The 12,296-nt window shown below is 44.2% G+C and overlaps 1 protein-coding gene across 1 annotated transcript in view; it reads right to left on the bottom strand.

Moving 5' to 3' along the window:
* Window positions 1–10,145, bottom strand: part of LOC144499693 (PC3-like endoprotease variant B) — a 532,138-nt gene extending 521,993 nt beyond the window's left edge. The window contains exon 1 of the mRNA XM_078221972.1: window positions 10,094–10,145. The gene's annotated coding sequence lies outside the window, so the exon portion shown is untranslated. The remainder of the gene's footprint in view (window positions 1–10,093) is intronic.
* Between the last annotated feature and the right edge of the window lie 2,151 nt (window positions 10,146–12,296).

Here is a 12,296-nt window from a genome sequence, read left to right as displayed (position 1 = left end):
TCATCAGGATGGCCACGGCCAGGGTCACATAATCCAGGAGTAAAATCACAAGCGAACAAAGTTCAGGATTAATGACAAACTGCAGCATTATTAGCCATCCACAGAGTTAGAAAAAGCCAAAACCATGACTGGATCATCGAGGAACACGCAGTATTTTAGGAAAGTCTCCACACCTTCATCATGCTGTCATCCCAGAGCCCAGATGAACTGTAGCCCTGGCCCCGGCAGGCGGGGAACATCTGTCGTGTTCGGCAGCCTCCAACCCCTCCCAACAAGCATGGAGCTCAAGACAATGCAAGGTCAGTGGTCAGTGCCTTCAGCCACCCACAGGCTCAGAAACCAGATGAAAGTGCTTCACCAAACTCAAGTCGAGATTGGAAAGGAATAGCAGCCAGTTCTCAAAATCAGTGGGGAATCTCACTGCAGCTCTTTCTCTTTCTGGGAGGCCTAGATCACGGACAACCCTTGTCCAGTCACGACCCGCCGACACAAATAGAATGTTCAATACACCATGCAGTAGGATTTCCAAGGATCAAAGGTGAGCCCTCAGTGAGGAAACCTCCTTCTCAACTGAAAGGATTATCATCTCTGCATTGTTCATTCTCTGTTGGATATCTTACAGTTCATCATGGAGAGCACTCATAATCTGTGCCAGGGAGCAGAATATGTCAGAATATTTTTAATCATAAAAGTGGTCTTCGTATTGGTACCAACCACACTTCCTGAGCATGGTTCTGCTCATCAATGACGCCGCCACTGTGAACCAGGCCCCACCAAAGCCAGCTGCAACTGCATCTCACAAACAAGGATTTCTTGGTCTTAATTCTGCCCCCCTTTCCACTATATATGGGTGGGGTTTCCAGGGCCAGGGGTCACAGTCTGAGGATTCAGGGTAGACCATTTAGGATGGGGATGAGGAGACATTTCTTCACCCAAAGAGTGGTGAGCCTGTGGAATTCATTACCACAGGAAGTAGTTGATGCCAAAACATTGAATGTATTCAAGAGGTGGCACTTGGGGTGAATGGGTTCAAAGGTTATGGGAAGAAAACAGGATTAGGCGATTGAGTTGGATGATCAGCCATGATCGTGATGAATGGCGGAGCAGGTTCGAAGGGCTGAATGGCCCCCTCCTGCTCCTATCTTCTATGTTTCTATATATCAGGATCAACTAATTCCAGCTCACGCATTAGGATAAAAGAAAGGATTACAAGATGAGTAGTGCCAGAGCTTGCAAAAACACAGCCACTTCTGAACACACAGCATGTGCCCATTAAGGAGATGATTTAAAAAAAAATCAATTTCCCTGGGCTAGATTTTTCAACAGTGAAAATAGTTTATTTATTTGTCACAAGTAGGCAATGAAGTTACTGTAAAAATCCCCTCGTCGTCACTCCAGCACCTGTTCGGGTACACTGAGGGAGAATTTAGCATGGCCAATGCCCCGAACCAGCACGTCTTTTGGACTGTGGGAGGAAACCCACGCGGACACAGGGAGAATGTGCAGACTCCGCACAGACAGTGACCCAAGCCGGGAATCGAACCTGGGTCCCAGGCGCTGTGAGGCAGCAGTGCTAACCACTGTGCCACCGTGCAAATAATAACTGCAAAAGTAAAATGGAGTTTATGAATATCAGTGACTTACAACAATTAACAAATGCCATGTCATCAGCTGACAGCAAGGATATTTTAGTAACGAATACTTACATGTGCTATTGTAAATATTTGAGCTACTCAAATATACATACAAACTAAATATAGTGGACAAAAATTATTTTGAGATGTTTCAATAGAAAAACTGGTTATTTGTATTAATCAAGGCAGGTAACCCATTTAAAATCAATTCATAGTTACAGTGCTTATATTTAGCTGATTTTCCATACGGGTATTTAAGTTACCCATGCTACAAAATGTGGCAGAAATGAAAATTAATCATAAATCGCAAGCAAGTTACCTATGTAACTGCTGTACACTCAAGTATCCTTGATCTTTTATGTCTGGCCATTAAATCTTTCATCCAAATAAATCCAACCCACAAAACTAGCCATGCCTCAATTGTAAAATGCAAGCATCCTCCAATTGTGCTTATTCAGGAGGGATCTCAACACATGAACAGATTTCAGATGCAATAGGAAATGAAATTGTTTTTCCAGTCCTCAGATCTGCATTTGTTGATTTAGTAGCATCATTGTAAATCAGATTTTAAAATTGTAAAAGGTGCGCTGATTGCAGCTTCTTAAACATGTTGGCCAAGAAGTTCCACTTGGGGACGCAGCGTGTGCTCCAAATTTGCCTTCTTTCAGTAGTGGCTTTCTTTGTTCAGGTTTCTGCTCAAACTTATTTGCATATTGTTAAATGCAAAATCTGCCATGAACTAGCTCAATTGTAAGTTTAAAGAAAAATAGGTTGAACTATTTTCCTCAACATATTTAAGAGGGCACAGTAAGAAGTCTCACAACACCAAGCTAAAGTCCAACAGGTTTATTTGGAATCACGAGCTTTCGGAGCGCTGCTCCTTCATCAGGTTCATCAATGCCAGCATCTCCGCATCATATTTAAGAGGGACAACCTGGTGCAATTTTATTAATATGGCTGAAAATGAGTTGATCACGAGCCTCCAGCTGCATGTTTCCCACTGGCGGTAGGTGGTGCATTGTTTGATAGCAGCGGGACTCTCTGGTCCTGCCGCTGTCGATGGAAATTCCAATTGACGTCACCCCACACTGGCGGGAAAGCGGCGGACATGAGTACACTGCTGGCGGGACCAGAGAATCCCGTCAGTGTGAACGGCCGGAGAATTCTGGCCCAGTAATTGTAATCATGTTGAGTTTGCCGCGTCTGAGTGGTCCAATTTTAAATAACTGAAAACTGATTTTTTAAAAAATGATGCAGGATCATTTATTGGTCACATTGGTATTCAATAGTCAGTTTTAGTAAATTAGAAGAAATCATTTAAAAGCTCTTAATACATGCCTCGGGCCTAGAAAAAATCCATCTTTGTTTTACGAGCACTCTTGAAGGCCCACAAACAATTAATGGAAACGTAGAGTGGTAATTAATTCAGTCTAGATTTATGGCCAGGTTTGTGGATTGGGCCTGCTTGGGGACACGATTTTTAAACTAGCACCAAGAGATTGCAGAAACGATCCTGAATGCAATTTGTGCTTGGAAGTCCCCAATCATTTAGAGTCATAGAGGTTTACAGCATGGAAACAGGCCCTTTGGCCCAACTTGTCCATGCCGCCCTTTTTTTTTTAAACCCCTAAGCTAATCCCAATTGCCCGCATTTGGCCCATATCCCTCTATGCCCATCGTACCATGTAACTATCTGAATGCTTTTTAAAAGACAAAATTGTACCCACCTCTGCTACTACCTCTGGCAGCTTGTTCCAGACTCTCACCACCCTCTGTGTGAAACAATTGCCCCTCTGGAGACTTTTGTATCTCTCCCCTCTCACCTTAAACCTATTCCCTCTAGTTTTAGACTCCCCGACCTTTGGGAAAAGATATTGACTATCTACCTTGTCTTCTGCTGATTTCAATGGTTTCTGACAAATTGCACCGAGGAAGCTGGTGCAGCTTAATGGAACCTCAGGTTACTGTGCCTCATGTGCACGCATGATGGCAAAATGTTTTTAAACTTATAATTTTTAAGGCTCAAAGAAGAAATATACTTGCGCAACTTGGGTCTTGATTTTATTTTGACTTGTGCCAATTTATGATCACAAATTTAGAGTTATTCCAATGAGATTGGATGTTTTGGGTGTCATTTGACCTCAGCCATATAACTGCAGCTTTGCTTTCTCGAATGGCACCTTGGGGAAAACATCCAGTCTCTTTATCTCACAAATTGACAGTTGTCTCAGGCTGAGAAGTTTAAATGCCATCATTTTCAAAAGGCCTGCTTCTGGGAATATGCAAATTTAATAACGCATTTTTTTCACCATTAGCATCTCAGCTGATTAGGAAATAACAAGTGTCCAGAGACAAAGAAGCACTCTCACAAGTGTCAATGAAACCCTTCTTCGTATCAATAAGGAAATAGAATGCAACACGTGATTATTTTGGCTCTGGATGTATACATTAATCAGATTTCATTCAGTAAAATCTCAAGCTCAATTGAAAAATCTGTTTTCCTTACAAAATACAAATTATAGGGGTGATTTTTCTGGCCGTGTTGCACCTGGCACCAATCCCGCTATATCAGAAAAATTCCAGGAGGCCTGAAACGCCATCCGCGCGGGGCACCAAACAGTTTGTGATGTTCCCAGACCCGTCCAGCTGTCATAATCAGGGATCAGCAAGGACATGAACCTGATTACCATTCATTCAAATACATTTAACATGCAAAATCGGGTTAACGTCAAATCCGGGGACATCATGTGCCCCCACCTGCTGGCGTGACGTAAAGCCAGAAGGAATCATTACTGGTCTCCATGGAAACCAGGTGTGATAACTATGTTAGGGGAGTTCGGAGGCTATTGCACCCCACCCCTCCTCGCTCTGCCCCCTTCCCCCCCACTGAATGATCGGAGGCATTGCAGGGCAGTGAGCCCTGCCACTCTTGGGCCTGAAAGTGGCAGGGCCGGAAGGGGGACCCATTGGTGGGGCCCCGATACTGACCAACATCGGTTGGGGAGGGAGGGGTTGCGGGGGAGATGAGTGTCTTTAAATTAAATTTGAGTTTGGGACATCCTTTAAAAAGGGTGCCCCAATCTGTGAGGTTGAGTTTGCTGGCGTGTTTAGGCCCTACCCCTCACAATTGCAGTGCAAAACAAACCCCCCTTCAGAAAAATGTCAAAGCATGGGAAGATCTCATTGGAAAACCAGTCTATTTGTTCTCTGGGGAGAAACATGTTGGTTTTCTGACTGAACCTGACACTTAGCTCTTGTTTGGGAGGATTGTAGCCTATTTCTCTCAAGAATGTAATAATTATTTATTCTTTCACAGGACATGGGCATCATTGACTAGGCCAACATTTATTGCCCCTCCTCAATCATCTTTAGCTTGGAGGGCAACATGCAGGTGTTGTAGTAGCATGTATCTTCTGCCCTTGTCTATTTTGGTTAGAGGACATGGGTTTGGAAAATGCTGTCCGAGAACTCTTGGTGAGTTGCTGCTGTGATTCTTGTAGATGGTGTACATTGCTTGTGCTTGGCATCGGTGGTGAAAGGAGTGAATGCTTCAGTTAGTGGAAGGGGTGTCAATCAAGTGGATTGCTTTGCTCTGGATGGTGTCAGATGGTACTGAACACTGTGCAACCATTGGTAAAAATCCCCACTCTGACCTTACAGTGGAGGAAAGGCCAGTGAAGGATCAGCTGAAGATGGTTAGGCAGTACCCTACAGAACATGTGCTGGAACTAAGATAATTGGCCTCTAAAAAAACGCAACCACCTTTCTTTGTGCAAGATACAAGTTAAACCAGCTGAGAGTTTTCCCCTTAATCCCCATTAACTTCAGCTTTGCTCGGACATCTTTATCCCACAGAACCCCTACAGTGCAGAAGGAGGCCACACTCACTCAAATGTTGCCTTGATATCAAGGGCAGTCATTCTCGCCTCCCCTCTGGAAGTCAACTCTTCTGTCCATGTTTAAATCAAGGCTGCATTAAGGTCAAATGCTGAGGGGGCCCTGGTGGAACCCAAACTGAACATCAGTGAGCAGGTTATTGCTGTATAAGTATCACTTGGTAGCACTGTCGATGACACCTTCCATCACTTTGCTGATGGAGAGTAGGCTAATGGGGTGGGAATTGGTCTGAATGAATTTGTGCTATTTTTGATGGACATGATTTATTTTAGCAATCTTCCACATTGTCAGGTTGGTACCAGTGTTGTAACTGTACTGGAGCAATTTGGCTAGGGACTTAGTTCTGAAGCCCAAGTCATCAGTGGTACAGCCAGGATGTTTGTCAGGGCCCATAGCGTTTGCAGTATCCAATTCCTTCTGTCATTTCTTGATATCACATGGAGTGAATCACATTGACAGAAGACTGGTAAATGTGATGCAGAGGACCTTAGCAGGAGACTGAAATGAATCATCCACTTGATATTTCTGGCCGAAGATGCTATAAATGCTTCAGCCTTGTATTCTGCACTGATGTTCTGGGCTTCCCAATCATTGAGGATGGGAATATTTATGCAGCCTTCCCCTCCTGCAGGTTGTTTAATTGTCCACCACCATTCACAACTGGATGTGGCAGGACTGCAGAGCTTGGATCTGTTTGCTCTGTTTATCACATGCTGCTTCCATTGTTTGGTATGCAAGTAGTCCTGTATTGTAGCTTCGCCAAGTTGATGCCTCATTTCTAGAAATGCCTGGTGCTGTTCCTGGCATGCCGTCCTGCACACTTCATTGAACTCCTTCATTTGATCCCCTGGCTTGATTGTGTTGCTAGAATGGGGATATGCCAGGCCATGAGGTTACAGGCTGTGGTTGAATGTAATTCTGCTGCTACTGATGGCCCAAAACATCTCATGGATGCCCAGTTTTGAATTGTTCGATCTGTTCGAAAAATACCACTATTCCAAGTGCCACATAATACAATGGAGGGTGTCCTCAATGTGAGGATGGGACTTTTGTCTCCATAAGGACTTTATGAGGGTCATTCCTACCAATACTTTAAGGGACAGATGCATCTATGACAGGCAGGTAGGTGAGCAGGATTGTTAATGGAGGCATTTGGGACTTTTGCTGTTGGTATCATGCTGAGGGTGAAGATTGTTGTTGTGCCATTACTCCATTGGGAGTCCCTAACTTTGGCACAGGTTCCAGATGTTAGTGAGGAGGATTTTGCAAACTCAGATGGGGCTGTATGTGCCTTTGCTGTGTCCTAATTCACAGCTGAATGATCTGTCCAGTTTGCTCTTGTTATTCTTTGTAGAACTGTGTGACCTGATTGCCATTTTAGAGGGTAGTTAAGAGTTGATCACAATGGTGTGGACCTGGAATCGCACAAGGCCCAGTAAGGGGAAAGGACATTGGCAAATGGCTGGTGGTTCTTATCACAACTTAGCATCATCAAGGTTATTTTTATAGGTAACAGCTTTTCATTTCCAATATTTAAAACTAAATTCATGGCTGGAACTTTACAACCTTTCCCCCGGCCCAACAGCATGCTGGTGGGGAGGTTGTAAGTTGGATGAGTGGACAGGGAGGTGCCACAGGTGCAGCCTATTGGTATTTTACCAGCAGCAGGATAGATAATGGATGGTGTACCCTTGGACAAATGGAGGCCCTCAATTAGTCTACTATGGGCCTTGTCTCACATTGTTTCATCAGCAATGGTGGTTGGGTGGACCAATGCCATATGGCAAAAGAACCAGGGATAACTCTGCACACCACTGGGGTAGGGTGGGGGAGGTTTTTGGAAGGAAGTCCCTCCTGTGCACTCCTTCATGGAGGATTGTCCCCACAAGAAACCTATCCACCCCTCACTATGACCTGCTTGGCAGGCCTTGGTGAACCCACCCCACTTTTCTTTCCTCCAGATTTACTGCTTCTGGTTTGAGCCTACTGCAGTCCCAGCAATGGCCACTGCTCCTGGTGGCGCTGCTGAGACTGCAGAGCTGCAGATCCTCTGATGAATCACAGAATGCCTACACTGCAGAAGGAGGCCCTTCAGCCCATTGAGCCTGCATCGACTACAATCCCACCCAGGCTCTGGTCCCGTAACCCCACATATTTACCCTGCCAATTACACTGACACAATGGGGTAATTTAGCATGGCCAATGCATCTAACCCGCACACCTTTGGACAGTGGGAGGAAACCGGAGCACCCGGAGGAATCCCATGCAGATACGGGGAGAATGTGCAGACTCCATACAGACAGTGACCCAAGGCCAGAATTGAACCCGAGTCCCTGGTGCTGTGAGGCAGCAGTGCAAACCACTATGCCATGAATCGGCAGCTCTTGGATGTACGACTTCTCTTGGGGGCGGTGGAGAGGAGCACAAAACATGACCTCAGTCAACCAATTATGAAAGGACCATAAAATCAGGTATGACTTCCAGGGCGGTGAAGGTGGGCTCCTCCTTGACTTTCTAACCAGGAGGTGGACCACCACCTCGGTGTTAGATCCTGCCCCATATTGTGGTGACATTTGAAATCTCTGATTACTAGCGTAGGGAAATACTGATCCAGTACCATGTCAACTACACCTACCTTTTCGAGGTTTGTCTGCAGTTAGAATTATAGAATCCCTACAGTGCAGAAGGAGGCCATCTGGCCCATTGGCTGTTATTTTACGACCTCGCTCAGGCGAGGCGCGTAAAATACCACCCGAGGCCAATGGAGAATTCCGTTCTGCAAGCCTTCGGGGAGATTCTGAGGTGGGAAAAATTCCAGCCATTGAATCTGCACCAACTCTCCATTAAAGTTTCTTACCTGACCCCCCCCGCTCCCCCCACTTTCCCTGTAACCTTGTGCTAATCCACATAACCTGCACATCTTTGGACACTAAGGGGCAATTTAACTTTGCCAATCCATCTAACCTGCACATCTTTGGACTGTGGTAGGAAACCGGAGCACCTGAAATAAATCCACGTAGGCACAGGGAGACTGTGCAAACTCCACACAGACAGGCACTCAAGGCTGGAATCGAAGCTGGACACCTGGCACCAGGTCAGGAGTGCTAATCACTATGCCACTGCGTCAGTCCTTATTCAAGATATGAGAGCAAGATTAAAACAAGGACTGCTGCAAACAATTTAATAAGTTGAATATTTTTGCTTTATAATTTAAACCTTCAATAAGTAAATATATAAAGAAATGCAAATAAGGTGAGGCAGCATAAAGGTGTTATTGATCGATAGATGGAGCTCCAATAAGGTGCTCAGTAGGTCAGTCACAAAGGAGGCGGTATCCTTAATTGGAAGTGGGTCTGAATAATTAAGAAGTTGATGTACTGACTATCATTTTTACATGATAAGTGTTTCTTTTCACATTTTCATTACTGATATTTGAGATATCTATAATTATCAGATTTACTATTCTTTGTGATCTGGACTGCAGCAGATTAGAAGAATAACTGCCTTTATGCAGAGCCTTGCCCTTTACTAGCTGGTTGGAGTGAGACCGGAATGCTTATCTCTATGAGTTTCAGTTTATGCTCTATCTCAACATACTTCCTGCTTCAGCTCACCTTTGTCACATCAAACAAGGTATTTATTCAAATCAAGGTAGGTTGGCTGATTTGCATTTAAACAGCTTGTTACTCAGAAAAAATGAGGTAGCAGAGTTTTCTGAACCTGTTCAGCCTGTCATTCTTTTTTATTGTTTAGTACACACAGCTACAAAAGAATATATTTGGATCAGGAACTAAAATGAGTCACAATTTCCACATAGTAGAATAAGATTGAGACACAAATTTTAATGCCATAATTTTGTTCATATGATTAAACTGCACACACACAAATTGACAGTGTTTTGCTTTTAGAGAGCAGTTCTTTCATCATTAACTACTTTTTAACCATATCTTCTGTTTGTGAGGAACAATCAGATAACCTGTGCTAAGGACCGAAACACACACACACTCCAATTAACTCATCCGAATTTCCACTCCTTAACAAGGGAGATGGGACAAGAATTCTTTCCTCAATCCCCCACCTCTTTCCTTCTTGAGAAATGCCTACCTCTACTTAGCATTTCCCTACACCCAAGATGGGTAGCATGGCATGTGGAAGATCGCACTACTAACATTTGGCACCTGACACAATTATGTACATCATATTTCAATCTTGAGAATGAGACTTGGAAGATTAAACAAAAGCTTATACTGAGGTAAAAAAGCTAAACCTTTGGGACATGTGACAGCTTTCCAACACAAAATACTCCACAGCAGGTATTAACTCGAGTTACTATAGTTACCAATGTTTTTAAATTGATAAAGTATAATGTTCTACGACAAGCCTATAAAACTAGAAATTATAAGGCAAACTATCAGAAGCAGAAATAATAGTAATTGCTAAGAGCTTATTAACAGCTGTGTATAAATCAAATGTGATGTTTACATCCACAAATAACATTTAAATGAGTTCTTTCTTGTAAAAGTAAATACTTCTAATCATAGCTTTTGAAAATAATTTACTACCTTTGATGAATAAACCTCAAGAGTGGAGAAGGCAGACGCTTGCTGAAGGAAGTGTAAAAAGCCGGTTGAATGAAATTTGATCCACAACTATGAGGGTAAGATCCTTAAAGACTGCGTTGCATAGCTGGTTATTTGTTCTCTTAATATAGTACCCGCCTACTTTTGCTAAAATCAGTCTATAATTGGCAAAGAATGCACAGTGGAAAAAAAGGTTTCTCCAAGTTGCTCTGTAAATAGGTAATGAATGCTGGAATGAAATTAACTATAGGTGAATCCTGTGACTACCTTTACCTGTCACCAATGCAGTCCCTTCTTACACTGATTAAATGATCAATTCTTGGCATGTGCCAACGTTCTCTGATTAAAAATTGTCTAAGAAAATATCAAAGTTGAGAATGCAAGACAAATGGGTACGATCATCTTCTACAATCTGCCCTTCAGGAGCATGATGCCAACGATGTACCAGACACATTCTGGTTATATAATTGCTCACTTCCCCCACTTACACCTCACCATTAAAAAAAATTCAGGAATAAGAATAAAAAGTGCTGTGGGGAATTTTTAAAAGATGGCCAATTTATGACAAAAAAATTAGACTCTATTCAAAAACTTACAAAAGGAGAAGTCTCTTGTTCAAAAGATGTAACTAAATTTAAAACACAAAAATCAAACAGGACATACAATATGTGAAAAAGGTACCAAAGTTGTTACTCATGTTGTTTATTCTAGAGGAGGTAATTGTGTATTTAACATGTAGAATTATAAGCTGATTGCTGAAGTGAGTAAAACACTACAAGGCTAGATAAAGGTCAACCTTTGCAATCCCATTGTAATGAGGCCAGAATTGCTACAGTACAAAGTTAGCCAAAAATGCACTGAGCTGACTGCCAGCAATTCACTCTCAGTTTATTTGAACATGAAGCATGAACTCTCTTTGGTAAACCATTGTTAGCTTGTTGCCTGTGTGTCTGACATGTCTGGACACGTCCCTGCCGGCCCTGCCCGGGACTCCTCCCCCCCGGTCCAGGTATAAAGGCGACTGCTCCCCACCCCCCTGCCTCAGTTTGGACCAGTTCATCGGCATGGGTGTGCTGCAAGTCTTTTGCGAATAAAAGTCTATTTGTTCTTGCATACAAACTAGTCTTTGCTCGATTGATGGTGCATCAATTTTATTAGCAGAAGTTTTGGGATGGAGCAGATACTAAAACCCGACAAACTCGAATTGGACCCTCAAGCTGTAGGAGCCTCTAACAGCTTTGATCACTGGCTGTGCTGTTTCGAAACTTTCCTCACCTCCTCCTCCGTCGTCCGGACCGAAACCGACAAGCTACACGTGCTCCACGCCCGGGTAAGTGATCAAGTATTCTCGATGATTAGAGACGCTGAAACTTACAAGGATGCGATCAAACTTTTAAAAGGCCAGTACAACAAACAGTCTAATGAAATCTACGCCAGACATCTTCTGGCTACTCGCAGACAACAGCCAGGAGAATCGGGTGATCAATTCCTGCGTGCGTTGCGAGCACTTGGCAGGGCCTACAACTGCAAGGCCGTAACAGCTGCCCAAACACTGAGGACTTAATCAGAGATGCCTATGTCATGGGTATCAGGTCAAACTATATCCGACAACGACTGCTGGAACAGGGTGGGCTGGACCTACAAAAGACTGTGGCGCTTGCCGACTCGTTAGAGGTGGCCTTCCGTAATCTCGAGGCCTACACCCCCGACCACGGGGGCGCATCGTGGACACCGCGGCTGCCGCCACCTCTGTACTCGGGAGGGCCGCAGGCCTATGCCACGCCACGTCCCACCAATTGCCCGACCACTGCGGCAGTCTCCAGAGGCCCAGAGATTTCCTGAGTCACCTTCAGAGCGTCACCATGGAGTATAATGGGCCTTTTCCCCCGCTCTCCGTTTGCAATCAGCAGTTCTTAGATCGCCCACTGCGCACCACCTGCAGCCTCTCGACCCTTAAAGTCGCCCCTCCCTCACTGTTTGAAAATCTCACCCCCAATTGCAAGCCCATCACCACCAAGAGCAGACAGTACAGTGCTGGAGACAGGGCTTTTATCAGGTCCGAAGTGCAACGGCTCCTAGGGGAGGGGATCATTGCGGCCAGTACCAGCCCCTGGAGAGCCCAAGTAGTAGTTGTTAAGACTGGGGAGAAACATCGCATGGTCATTGACTACAGTCAGACCATTAA

Source organism: Mustelus asterias, chromosome 10 (genome assembly GCF_964213995.1).
Source record: "Mustelus asterias chromosome 10, sMusAst1.hap1.1, whole genome shotgun sequence".
Lineage (NCBI taxonomy): Eukaryota > Metazoa > Chordata > Chondrichthyes > Carcharhiniformes > Triakidae > Mustelus > Mustelus asterias.
This window is presented reverse-complemented; position numbering and strand designations above follow the sequence as displayed.